The sequence below is a fragment of the Xenia sp. Carnegie-2017 genome, unplaced genomic scaffold (genome assembly GCF_021976095.1).
Source record: "Xenia sp. Carnegie-2017 unplaced genomic scaffold, XeniaSp_v1 HiC_scaffold_2, whole genome shotgun sequence".
Lineage (NCBI taxonomy): Eukaryota > Metazoa > Cnidaria > Anthozoa > Malacalcyonacea > Xeniidae > Xenia > Xenia sp. Carnegie-2017.
The window spans coordinates 3689664-3701094 of NW_025813482.1; the positions used below are offsets into that span (position 1 = coordinate 3689664).

Below are 11431 nucleotides of genomic sequence, written 5' to 3' on the forward strand. Positions count from 1 at the left end.
TATCCATAACCTTGGAGCAATGTCCTCCTGGTGGTGTTGGTTACTCACGGTTTGTAAAAGATTTTATTCATTATATACAGCTGAAGGTCATAAAAATGGGATAATTTTGAAAACATATGAGTCGTATTTATTTCTGATAAAAATTCACATAAGTCATAGGTACATACAAAATCGTGATGCTTAGTTTATGTTACATAAAGGAATCGATTAAGAGGCTGTTTCATGATCCCTGCTAACCGAGATTCAGTGAGGCGTGAAATGATTTCGAGTCATTGAAAGGAGGCAAATCTCAAGCGTAAAAATTGTTTGTTACGTAAGCGCCACAAGCCATTCCTGTTCTAATTCTCACATTAGGCCAAATTGGTTGTTTTAATTTTAAAAGTTTTGCGTAGTTATTAAATCAGAATATTTTGAAATTGCTCAAAAAGATTTATCTAATGATAATTATTGAATCGTTTCCATTTGTCGAAATCATTTAACGCTTGGCTGAATCCTGGCTATCCGGGCTCATGTAATAAGCCACTAATTAAAATGTATGAAACATGTTTAAGGTTGGTTTAAATTCTAAAATTGTTCGTTAAGCCGAAGTTGTGTGAAATTCTGTACGTGCACTATCGTAGGGATATTTTGTGAGAAAAAAGAAGAAGAATTTTTTAAATCAAAACTCCCAATCGAACCATGTCTTACGACTCTCGAGACTTTGATTTCAATTGATTATAAAAATATATTCTAATTTTTTCTGCGGGCATTACCTAGTTTCTTCTTATGTTATTATTTGGAGAGGGCCTGGGGTCGAGATGGTATTATCAAATTATGTTGTCTAAGCTTTGCTATGTGCTTCTAAATTTTGACCGTGTAAATTTCAGATTTAGTATAACGACTGCTCTTGGAGACAAAATTCCTGTCATTGTGAAGTACCTTTGCGATTGCGATTGCTCAAACAATACAGTAAGTTGATATGTATAAATCAATATTCTTTTTTTGATAAGACTGAGGAAATCATAAATCGTTCAACATTCGAAATGTTTTGGGAATAACCATGAAGTACGACGTTATTTTTTCATGAAGGTTCACAACGCTACTGAATGTAGTAAACAAGGAAGTATTACTTGTGGTGATTGCAAGTGTAACGATGGATTGTAAGTATGTTTTATTATAAAGGCAAATTTATTTGTACTTAATGATGGGCACATTTTATAGGGACAGTAGCGTTTTATATGTACCTACTTTTTAATCTAAAATTCGTTGTCTACTGCATTATGAAAGCCATGCAGTACTCATACAGCAATTTTTTGTTATCTAAATTAAAACTGTGTTGAATTGAATAGTTATTATCAATGCCATGATATATTGCAGCCTTGGAGATAAATGCGATTGTGCTGACTCTAAAAAAGAAGAAAACAGTGATTTGTGTAGAAAAACGTAAGTTTCATATTTTCTTAAATCTCTTCTATTAGCTTGCAATCCACACCTTTGATCTCTGGCTCGACCGATCTGATCTCTTGCTCCATGAATTGACATCGGGTTTGACGGATCTGATCTCGGGCACGACGAATCTGATTTCAAACTTGATAGATCAGATCTCGAGTTCAGTGGTTTTACTCTTGGGTATCAACGGAGTTGCTTTTGAATTTCCCAAACTTTTAATCCGTTCACAATGAAGTTTAAATGCATGAAAATACATTTTGATTTATGAATCTTCTGTAAGGAATACATCGAGTATCTGCAGTGGAAATGGCCAGTGTGCTTGTGGCAAATGTATTTGCAATAAGGTAAAATTACGTAGGTGAAAAAAATATACTTGTTTCGTTGTTTGATGTTAATGAAATGATTGAGTCAAACTTAAATTATCGTTTTAGGGGAAAAGTGGTGCTCGTATAAATGGGAAATTTTGTGAATGTAACGATGAATTTTGCGATATTGCAGATAATGGAGAGCGTTGTGGAGGTAAAATGAGGCTATGTCTATAGGTACATGTTGATCCATGTCGGTACATGTTGGTACATGTTGGTAGCTACTTATTGGTTACTTCTGTCTGCTATGCCAACTGAAAATAACATGATGAGCAATACACCAATGTTTACTTTCTCCTTTTCTTGGAACTCTGAATTTCAGTATTTTACATATGTAGGGTAAGATGGGGTAGGATAGGCTATAATAGGATTAAACATTCTTGTGAACGTTGACTTTCATTTACTGTGCTGTAAATTGTCTTTTTTTAACTATTTTCGTATTTTATCATAAAATAAGGTAAACCTTTAACCTTATTGTCAACCATTCAGGTGTTGAACGCGGAGAATGTAAATGTGGTCGTTGTAAATGCAAACCTGGTTGGGAAGGTTCATCTTGTAGTTGTCGGAATATTACATCGCCTTGTGTTCAAAATAACGTAAGTGTATATTTAATAAACAATCGCAGCCAGATTTGGGGAGTCCCAATGGGAACGTAAAGTGTTTTTTATTTGTGAATAGCTGCAGAAAATCAAGCAGTTTCCTCATGAATACTCCGTTCTTCTTAATACTCCGCGTTAATTACGAATTTATTGCAGGTCACATGTTCTGGTCATGGTAAATGTCTGTGTGGGAAATGTGTTTGTGACCAGAAATATTCTGGAAAGTTTTGTGGTACCTGTGAGGTAGGTTGTCATCAAAGCGTACACTCCATCAAAAAAGGAATGGTCTTCCTTCATTGCGTTTCGTCATTTTTTAAATAGGGATGTATTAAAGGCTGTTCATTTTACAAAGATTGTGTGCGCTGTAAAATATATCAAACTGGTCCTTTGGTGGGGACGTGTGAAGAAAGATGTAATACTTCAAAAATAAATAACGTTCCCGATGTCAAAGCATGTAAGAAACTATACTTTTGTGTATTTTCAATTTGACTTTTAATCTTTATATGGGGATGACAGAGAACAGTTACTTATCGTAGATTTTTTCATTACAACAAATAATTATTTTCACTACTCGTTTGTTTTCTTCAGTTGATTTCTTTTGAGTTAACCTTTGTTTACCATTATTTCCAGATGAATCGCGAGGAACAACTTGTGTTGAACTTGACGAAGATGATGATTGTACGTTCTCTTACATTTTGAACGAAGGAAATGAGAAAGTTGAGATTTTGCCGAAAGTGAAAACGTAAGAACAATAAAAGTCATTGATCAGTTATTATTTATTATTATTTAAAGATCCAAAACGCTTTTTTTTAATATTCAATGTTTTTTCATCAGTCATTAGAGAGCGCTTACCTGTAAACGTGATCTAACTGCGATTCACTTACCAGACTGCCATAAGTAGTTTTTTATTTTCAAAACTCATAAATATGATTGCTGTGGTATAAGTAAATGTCTAAAATATCAAGATTTCCAAATTCTTGGTGTGTTAATATTTGTTTTGTCGGTTTTTATATGAATTATGTCCAGCTAAACAATGATCATGTTTACTATACTTCGTTTAACCAGCATGCAGCAGTTATCCTAGACAGGTTGCACGCCCCCTCTTTTTGCAGTAGGTAGACTAATAAATAAATGGATGCACAGGTTATACCAAAGTTGTAACTTATTCAAATATTTTTGCTTTAAATCGGCATTTTGAAGATGGTTTACTATCTTGCCAGTAGTGTGCTATCAGAAAAACTGTTCAGTGAGGCAGTTTATGGAAAGCAAAACTGAAACCTGAACAAAAGAACGGTCTATTATTTATAACCAAAAACTAGATATAGTCATACATGCTGAAATTTAGAACTAGCATTTATTATAGTATCTGTAGTTCATATTCGTATTTAGTTTTTTGTGAAATAAGGATTTTAGCGTCAACTATGTTGCGTCTGTTCAATGTCCTTTAAGCAAGACAAGAACATTTCAGGAGAAAGTTTATCATCAGACAGTTTTACCTTGATGATAAATAGACAAACTTGCTTTATGAACTATAATGATGATCAAGTCGAGAACATGATTTTTATGTTCATGTGCTTGTGAATATTGTGTTATGCCTAATTTAAATTGAGTTATTGCATGGCGACAAAATATTCCATTCTCGTATTGACAATATGCTGATACGTTTAAACTACTTGAAATAATTTTTTATTCTCGTTATTTTAGGTTGTCCTCGAGAAGAAGGATATTTACTAATAATCATTGGAGTTATTTTGGGTATTGTTGCTATTGGTGCCGCTTTACTTCTCATTTGGAAGTTACTTGCAACCATACAGGTATGCATTTATAGCATTTAGTTGTGTATTCTTGAGGAAGCTTTGTATGTGTGTATATAATAGACCACCGAGCCTATTCAAGGGGTAACAGGAAAACTGACTCGATACGAAGTACGCTGACTTTTATTTAAATAATTACATACTTATCCATGAAAAATGTATCTCTTCTGTCATTGTGTGTGTGCACACGACATCCTCAGTCACAGGCTCATTTGTATGTATGAATTTGTATGTGTTGTAATTTTTACTGTGAATGTTTAAACAAACGAAGACTTATAAGATTTTAGATACCATGTAGAATTATACACAACAACCTATAAGCTTTTGTGCATATGTGTGTATCGTATATTTACTGTGTATAAAATAATCAACATGTGTATGTTTTAGTACGTTTTGTTCTATGTACGTATTTGTGCATGATATGCAACCCACTGCAGTACATTTGAAAGTGAAACAAATTTGGTTTTGATCGTGTAAGTGGTTTTATTTTCTATCAGGATCGTCGCGAATTTGCCAAGTTTGAACGTGAACAACAAAATGCCCGCTACAATACAAGTGAAAATCCTATATACAAAACTGCCACAACAACGTTCCAAAACCCAACTTATGGTGGCAAAGGTTGAATCAAGATGATTTTATAGTTTGGTCTTATTCGATATTTTAAAACAAACATCAGACACGTTTATTTTGATATAAATACTATATATAATTACTGTTCGAGTATATTTTTAGTGTTTGATGACAAGCATATTGTAATTTTTATGCTCTTATAAAGTAGATCAGATTTGTCGACTTGTCATTTCGCTCTGTTTCAAGACTGTCTGTTAAATTGATCAATGTTTTACTATGGCCACACAGCACGTTAAACTGAGACAACAGTTTAGTAAACACTGTCACACGAATTTTTTCTTAGAAACAGACGTCTTAAAAACATCGAATGTAGTTCTTGATAGTGGCCATTTTTTATTCTAGCGCAACTGTCATTGAGTTTACATTAATTAGTTTTCAAAGGTCTCAACTTCCAAAATCAAGAGACTGAACAAAACCAAGTTGAAACACAAACCACAGTAGTCAGAGAACTATAAAAATCAATGTTATTACGTTTAATGGTACGTTTACACACAACGATATTGTTATTTTATGCATAGTATTGAGACGAACTGTAATTACCTAGCTCTGTATCGTCCATCATTTCTGTGTGAACGTATATGGGGTGTCTTATAAAATATGGCCAAAAGTTTTATCTGGCATAATGTGGTGAAATTCTTATCATTTCCTCATATTCTGCCTTAGCAAAGTCGGTGTATGAATACGAGTGACATCAATTGTTTTTGAAAGTAGAGAAATTGAAATAATTACAATACAGAATATTAGTGATTATTAGAAAGAGTCAGTGTTCAGCTTTGCAGGCAAACAAAGAGTTCAAGTGATTTCGATATTAATCTCACACCACATAAAAGAAGCTACACAAGAGCAATTACCAAAGTTTTCCACAGTTGAATCAATTAACAAATGACAATGAATCATAAATAAAATCATACTTTTTGAACTGTCATAGTATAAGGCGCATTTATGAGCTATATATTAGTTGTTTTAACAACAGTAATAGAAGACCATTGATTTACGAAACAAAATTATATTATTCAACCATTGTTCCCATGTAAAGAAAGCTATGTGCGTGAATCTATGATATTCCTATTCGTTGTGCGATTTAAGATGGATTACGTTTGGTGTACATCACACTGCCACTGAGCACCACACATTTTATATCTAATCCTATCATCTATTGTCTGCTTGGTTACAAAATAACAAATTTAATCTGCCGTTAAGATGGTCAATGATGCGTTGCTCTAATAGCTGTTGCTATGGTGAATAGAAGTGAAAAAATTGATATGAAGATCTCTTCTCAAGGGAATTTTTCTTGAATTTTACATTTTCTGTGTATCCATAAAACATCGTTATTTATTCAAGTTAGCACCCAGAGAAAAATAAAAAAGAAAGTCATAAAAGTGAAAGTGATCTCCAAATGTTACCTGTGTTTCTAAAATAATGTCTTAATTGATCATTGTAAATAACTAAATGACCTACTCTTTGAAGTTGCTTACTGTGTACTGCAATAAACTGTAAAATTACTATACATGTCTGAGTTTACTGACAGTTTTGTGACGTTAGTCAGGGCAGGATTAAGGGGAGGGCGTTATGGCCGATTGTAATGGGCCCTGCGGTTTTAAGGGCCCCGTGTAGAGGAAATATTTTTAAAAGAAATGTTGCTTTTGTGTGGCAAGAGCAATACAAAAACCACAACACGAAAGATCGGATTTTTTAAAATAAGACTGCATTATATAAACAAAATTTTGAGTGCTTTCATTAAACGTGAACGTGGCGTTTTACTACAAACTATGGATGGGATCAAATTTTATGCCAGTAAAATACATCGTAAGAAACGTTGGTCTCGTCATTGTAAGAAAATCATTGTTGAAAAACAACCTTAATGTAAAACGCTTTAGTTAAACAGTCTTCGTAAATATTACAAGTTTAATTGCATATATTTTGTTTAATATAACCTAGGAAATTATTACTTTTTTATAGTTTTTGTGGATAAAATATGTCAGTTGGGGGACGGGGAAGCGAGGTTTTGGACCGGCAGGGAGGGGGGGGGGCGGAAACTTGATCCGCCCTTGTTAATGACTGCCCGACTGGCACTCTGATTTTGTCAAAGTCTGTTAAAGTTGGAAAAAGGGATGGAATGCTGAGTAAGTCATGAAACCTCTGTCGTACTTATTGGTGCATATTTATTTGAAAGATTTATGAATTTGATATGCCGTAAAAACCATAGAAACTCACTAACCATACTCAAATCGAGAAAGATTATCATTAAAATGTTCAGAAATATGTCAGCTTTTAATTTGAGAATGACTCCTTTCTAGTTTAAAAAATTTGTAATGTTTGTTACGTTTGAAATACAATGAAGGATACTTTTAGTAAAAAAAGGTTTTCATGTTTTTTTATTGTGTATAGGACTGACTGTTTACAATTGTTGATATTCAACCTCATTTTTATTTGGTTGATACGAGTTATTGCTTTATGCCTATGAACCTCATTTAAATAAATGTAAATTAAACAAGACCGTACTAGACTATGTCCATGTCCATGCAGACTAATCTGACATACCTCCAAAGTTGAAGACTCGTTGTCATACCGTACTCCCTATTGGGCAAACGGAAGTAAGATTTCAGCCAGTTTTAGCAGAAAGGAGCGCAATAAATGTGTATGATAAATTATTTTTTTACTTTCAGTTTATAACAATGTGCAACGTAAATATGGATGTAATAATCTCATTGCAATAGTATTGTGGGAAAGCCGTCAATTAGAGACGGGATGTTTATTAGAGAGAGGCGTCTCACATAATCTTTATTTGACACGAGACTTTTGTTTGATAGACAGGCGGCGATTATTGGCTCATTTACGGGGCGGTAAACTGATATCGACTTCTATCGTACTTCTAAGTTTGAACTATATTTCCAAGAATGTCATCAGCAAGTTCCCGGATAGTCTTCATTTTCACTTTCTGAGGCCGGGGTTAAGTATTATTACTGATATGCAGTTGTTAGACAATAAATTTTTGATGTATTTTACTGTTTTTGAGGCCTGCGCTATACGGACGAATTTAATTCACACGAATTCAAATATCGCAATTTTATTCGACGATACTGCGACGTATAACTTGGAAACTCACATCTCATAAATTAAATTCGACAAAGTGAATTAGATTCGTCGGAGATTGACGCATTATGCGACACAAATGGACGATGAACTGAAGTCGCATTGAATTAAATTCATTAATTATATAAAAATATTTCAACCAATCATACACAGCGTTTTATTTCATGGCGGCAATTCAGCAGAAATAGTTATGAAACAATATGGCGGATGCAGATTGTTTTGTTTGTGATGAGCCAACAAAATATCGTTGTATAACTTGTAACCTTCCCATTTGTAATGTATGCTACGTGGCAGAATTAGATGAAGATACATTCGGATGGTTGGCTCAAGTGAGCGTGGGTTATTGTAATAAAAGTGCGATCGACAAGCGGGTAAATAAGCCAAAACATATTGATCAAGTGAGCTGAACCATAAGTAGATTGAAAAAGAAACAAATTAATTCAGGCCAGGAAAATGCTAGTAAAATCACGATGAGATAGAAAGCAGCTCTGATAGTTCTGACAGTTCTTGCAAAACCAGGCAAAAGGTTAAAACAAAGAGACGTGGAAGAAAGGCAGCTTGGAAAGATCGTCATGTTGATGACCTTGTTGATGTAATCGTCATTGACGAAAACTTCAAGAAAAATTTAATTTTACTAATATTGAAAAGAAAAAAAACACTGAGGTTTGCCAACGTGTTTTGGAAGTTCTGCAAAAAAGATATTCAGAAAAAGATCCAGCTTTCATCTTTCCATTTGATGTCAAACAATCAGAATAAAATTCAAGTGGTGTGTTGCCATTTGTAAGAAGATGTGCCTTACAATACGAATCGTCACCGGCATTAAACGGATCCAGGATGAAAAGGGTTACAGTAAGTGGTTTACTTTGTTATACCCTCTGATAAAGTCTTGTGACTCTTGCCAGCCTGAGCAAGCGATTGAACCTGATGCTGTTATAGAAATAGAAAATAAAATAACTTAGAACATGATTTTGGAGTTGATGTTGACAGTGGACCATCAAGTGGGTCAAACTTTTCTGTGGCAAAAAAAACCACATATAAGAAAAAAAGAAACTCTGAGTTATTGACTGATGCAATATTAGAGTCAGGTAAAGTTTTAAAAACTGCTGTGGAAAATGATCCCACTAAGAACATAATAATTATCATTAGAGAGGAAATGCAGCAATTCAGAGAGCAAGACAAAAAATTTATGGAACAAATGGCAATTATTGTTCAACAAAATTTACATCCAGGCTCATCTCAAACTTATCTTCAAATCCCACTGTCTGCTTATGACTGTACAGTTGGACACTTTACAAATACCAATCGGGGCTTGGAATTCATTTGATCATCAATCAAATGCAAGTGCACAACAACAAACATCTAGCAATGGGGACATGACATGGAACATGTTTAATAGCCCTCGTACATATCACCATTTATGACACTGTTTTTGTATTTTAATTTCTTTACAAATACTTTATTTGAACACAAATTGAGAAACATTCTTTTGTTTTTTTAAATATGACTGTTTTGTTACTGTTTTTGTAAGAAGATATTCTTTTATGTTTAAGAGAAATATGAGAATGAACAGAACATTACATTTTACTATGGCTGCATGAAGCGTATCTTACAAGTTCTTCAAGTGTAATAATTCACTAAAAAATCCTAAACATAGAATACTTCTGTTATGACCCTCACCTAAACATTCAGTTATCTCTAATAAAGTCCATAGTGCATAGAATTTCAATGAAAACAAAGTAAACATTCCAATTTAATGCCTTGCGCATTGGCATAAACTGGCTAGCCAGTTTGGTCATGCTAAAAAAATATCATCTGGCTCCCTCCATGTAAATGACTTCTACACAAATAAATATTACTAATGATCTATAATTTATATAGCACAACCTGGTTTTGCCACTGAGCAATGGTAATAAATTGCTATGTTTACGTGCTGCTTGTACCAGAGGTTTTTTCTTTCCATAAATATTCAGAAATTGATGAACGAATCTGTTCAGCTTTGTTGCATGTGTCCCTAGTCTTTTCACAAGCCCTCATTTTAAGAAAATCTCTAACTACTGCTCTATCTCTTTGCTGATAAGTAGCAGGATCCACTGAAATGTCAAGCTGAGAAGAAAGAACTTCCCCTCTTTCAATACAAATATTGTGCAAAACTACACATGCTAATATAAATACTTTCACAGAATCTTTGCTACATTCACATTTCCTGTACAAAATCCGCCATCGACTTTTTAACTGTCCAAAGGCACACTCAGAGACCATTCGAGCTCTACTGAGTTGATAATTGAAATTGCATTGCTTTTCCATCAAGACACCTCTTGAATAAGGCTTCATTAGGTAGGTTGAAAATGGAAATGCAGAGTCTCCAACAATTAAAGGAAATACATTGCAATTGCTAACTTTCTTAGCAATGTTTGGAACAATTTCTTGGTTTTCCATCTTCTTCCAAAATGATGTTGACTGTAAAATAACAGAATCATGAGCATTACCTGGAAACCCTGCACTTGCCCATACAAATCTGCTCTTAGCATCAACTAGTGCAATTAAAACAATCGAATAGAAATTTTGAAGTTGTGATATTCTTTTTGTGATTGTTGACCTCCTGTTGGGCAACTTATTGGAATATGGCACCCATCTACAGCACTCCATTAGCAAGGGATTTGCCACAATTTCTCCATATCTAAAATTTTTCCTTGAAATTTTTCTGTTTTGGGAAAATGATTTGAGACTTGTTCCCAAAGCTCACAAACAATAGCATCACACACTTCTATAATTATTTTTCGTACTGTACTAACACAAAGTCCTGACATTTCCGCTATGGTGTAAAAGTAGTCACCTCTACCTAAACGATATAGGCAGATGGCTAAACGACATTCCGGTGAAACTGGCTCTTCTATAACAACTTTTTTCTGAAGTTTATGCCGAATCTTTTCGAGAATAAAGTTAAAAGTACCTTTCGAAACTCTAAAAGCACCTTTGAATTGCTTATCCGAGTAATTTTCCCAAATGTTACTCTACCATCCAATGTTTCTCGGTAAGCGACGACAACTTCAAATCCTTGGCTTCAGAGTTCAGAGTGGTTATTGTTTTAACACTTGCCGTCACATTCAGTAGTGACAGAGCAGCTATAATTCTCATATACCTTTAGCAATAAAGTAGAACGGTGAAGCAATAATAGTAGAACGTACCACTTAAAAAATCTTCTTTGTCGCTGTCTCAACCGACGTTTGTAAATTGTAAGCAAAGGAGTAATTTGTTTAACTGATGGAGGAACCATCTTGTTTTTCCAAATCATGAGCTGTTGATAGGAGTCTGGGGGCGAGCACGGAGTTTTATGAATTAAATTCGACAAAAAAATTTGACATATAACTTTGACTTGAGTTTTTGTCGCATTATTGTCGAAGTTAATACAATTAAATTCGTGTGAATCATTGAGTTATTATAGAACTCAATGGTGTGAATTAATTCGTCCGTATAGCGCAGGCCTGACTATCATTAATTAAGA

The 11431-nt window shown here is 34.0% G+C and overlaps 2 long non-coding RNA genes across 2 annotated transcripts; one reads left to right on the plus strand and one right to left on the minus strand.

The window, feature by feature from the left end:
• Positions 1-4092: 4092 nt before the first annotated feature.
• On the plus strand, positions 4093-5005 carry LOC124440671. Its single transcript, XR_006946716.1, has 2 exons — positions 4093-4206; positions 4704-5005. It is a non-coding gene; the product is annotated as an uncharacterized LOC124440671 (long non-coding RNA).
• A 4338-nt stretch (positions 5006-9343) lies between these two features.
• On the minus strand, positions 9344-11208 carry LOC124440733. The gene is made up of 2 exons (XR_006946731.1): positions 10880-11208; positions 9344-10386 (listed from the first exon to the last, which is right to left on the minus strand). It is a non-coding gene; the product is annotated as an uncharacterized LOC124440733 (long non-coding RNA).
• Between the last annotated feature and the right edge of the window lie 223 nt (positions 11209-11431).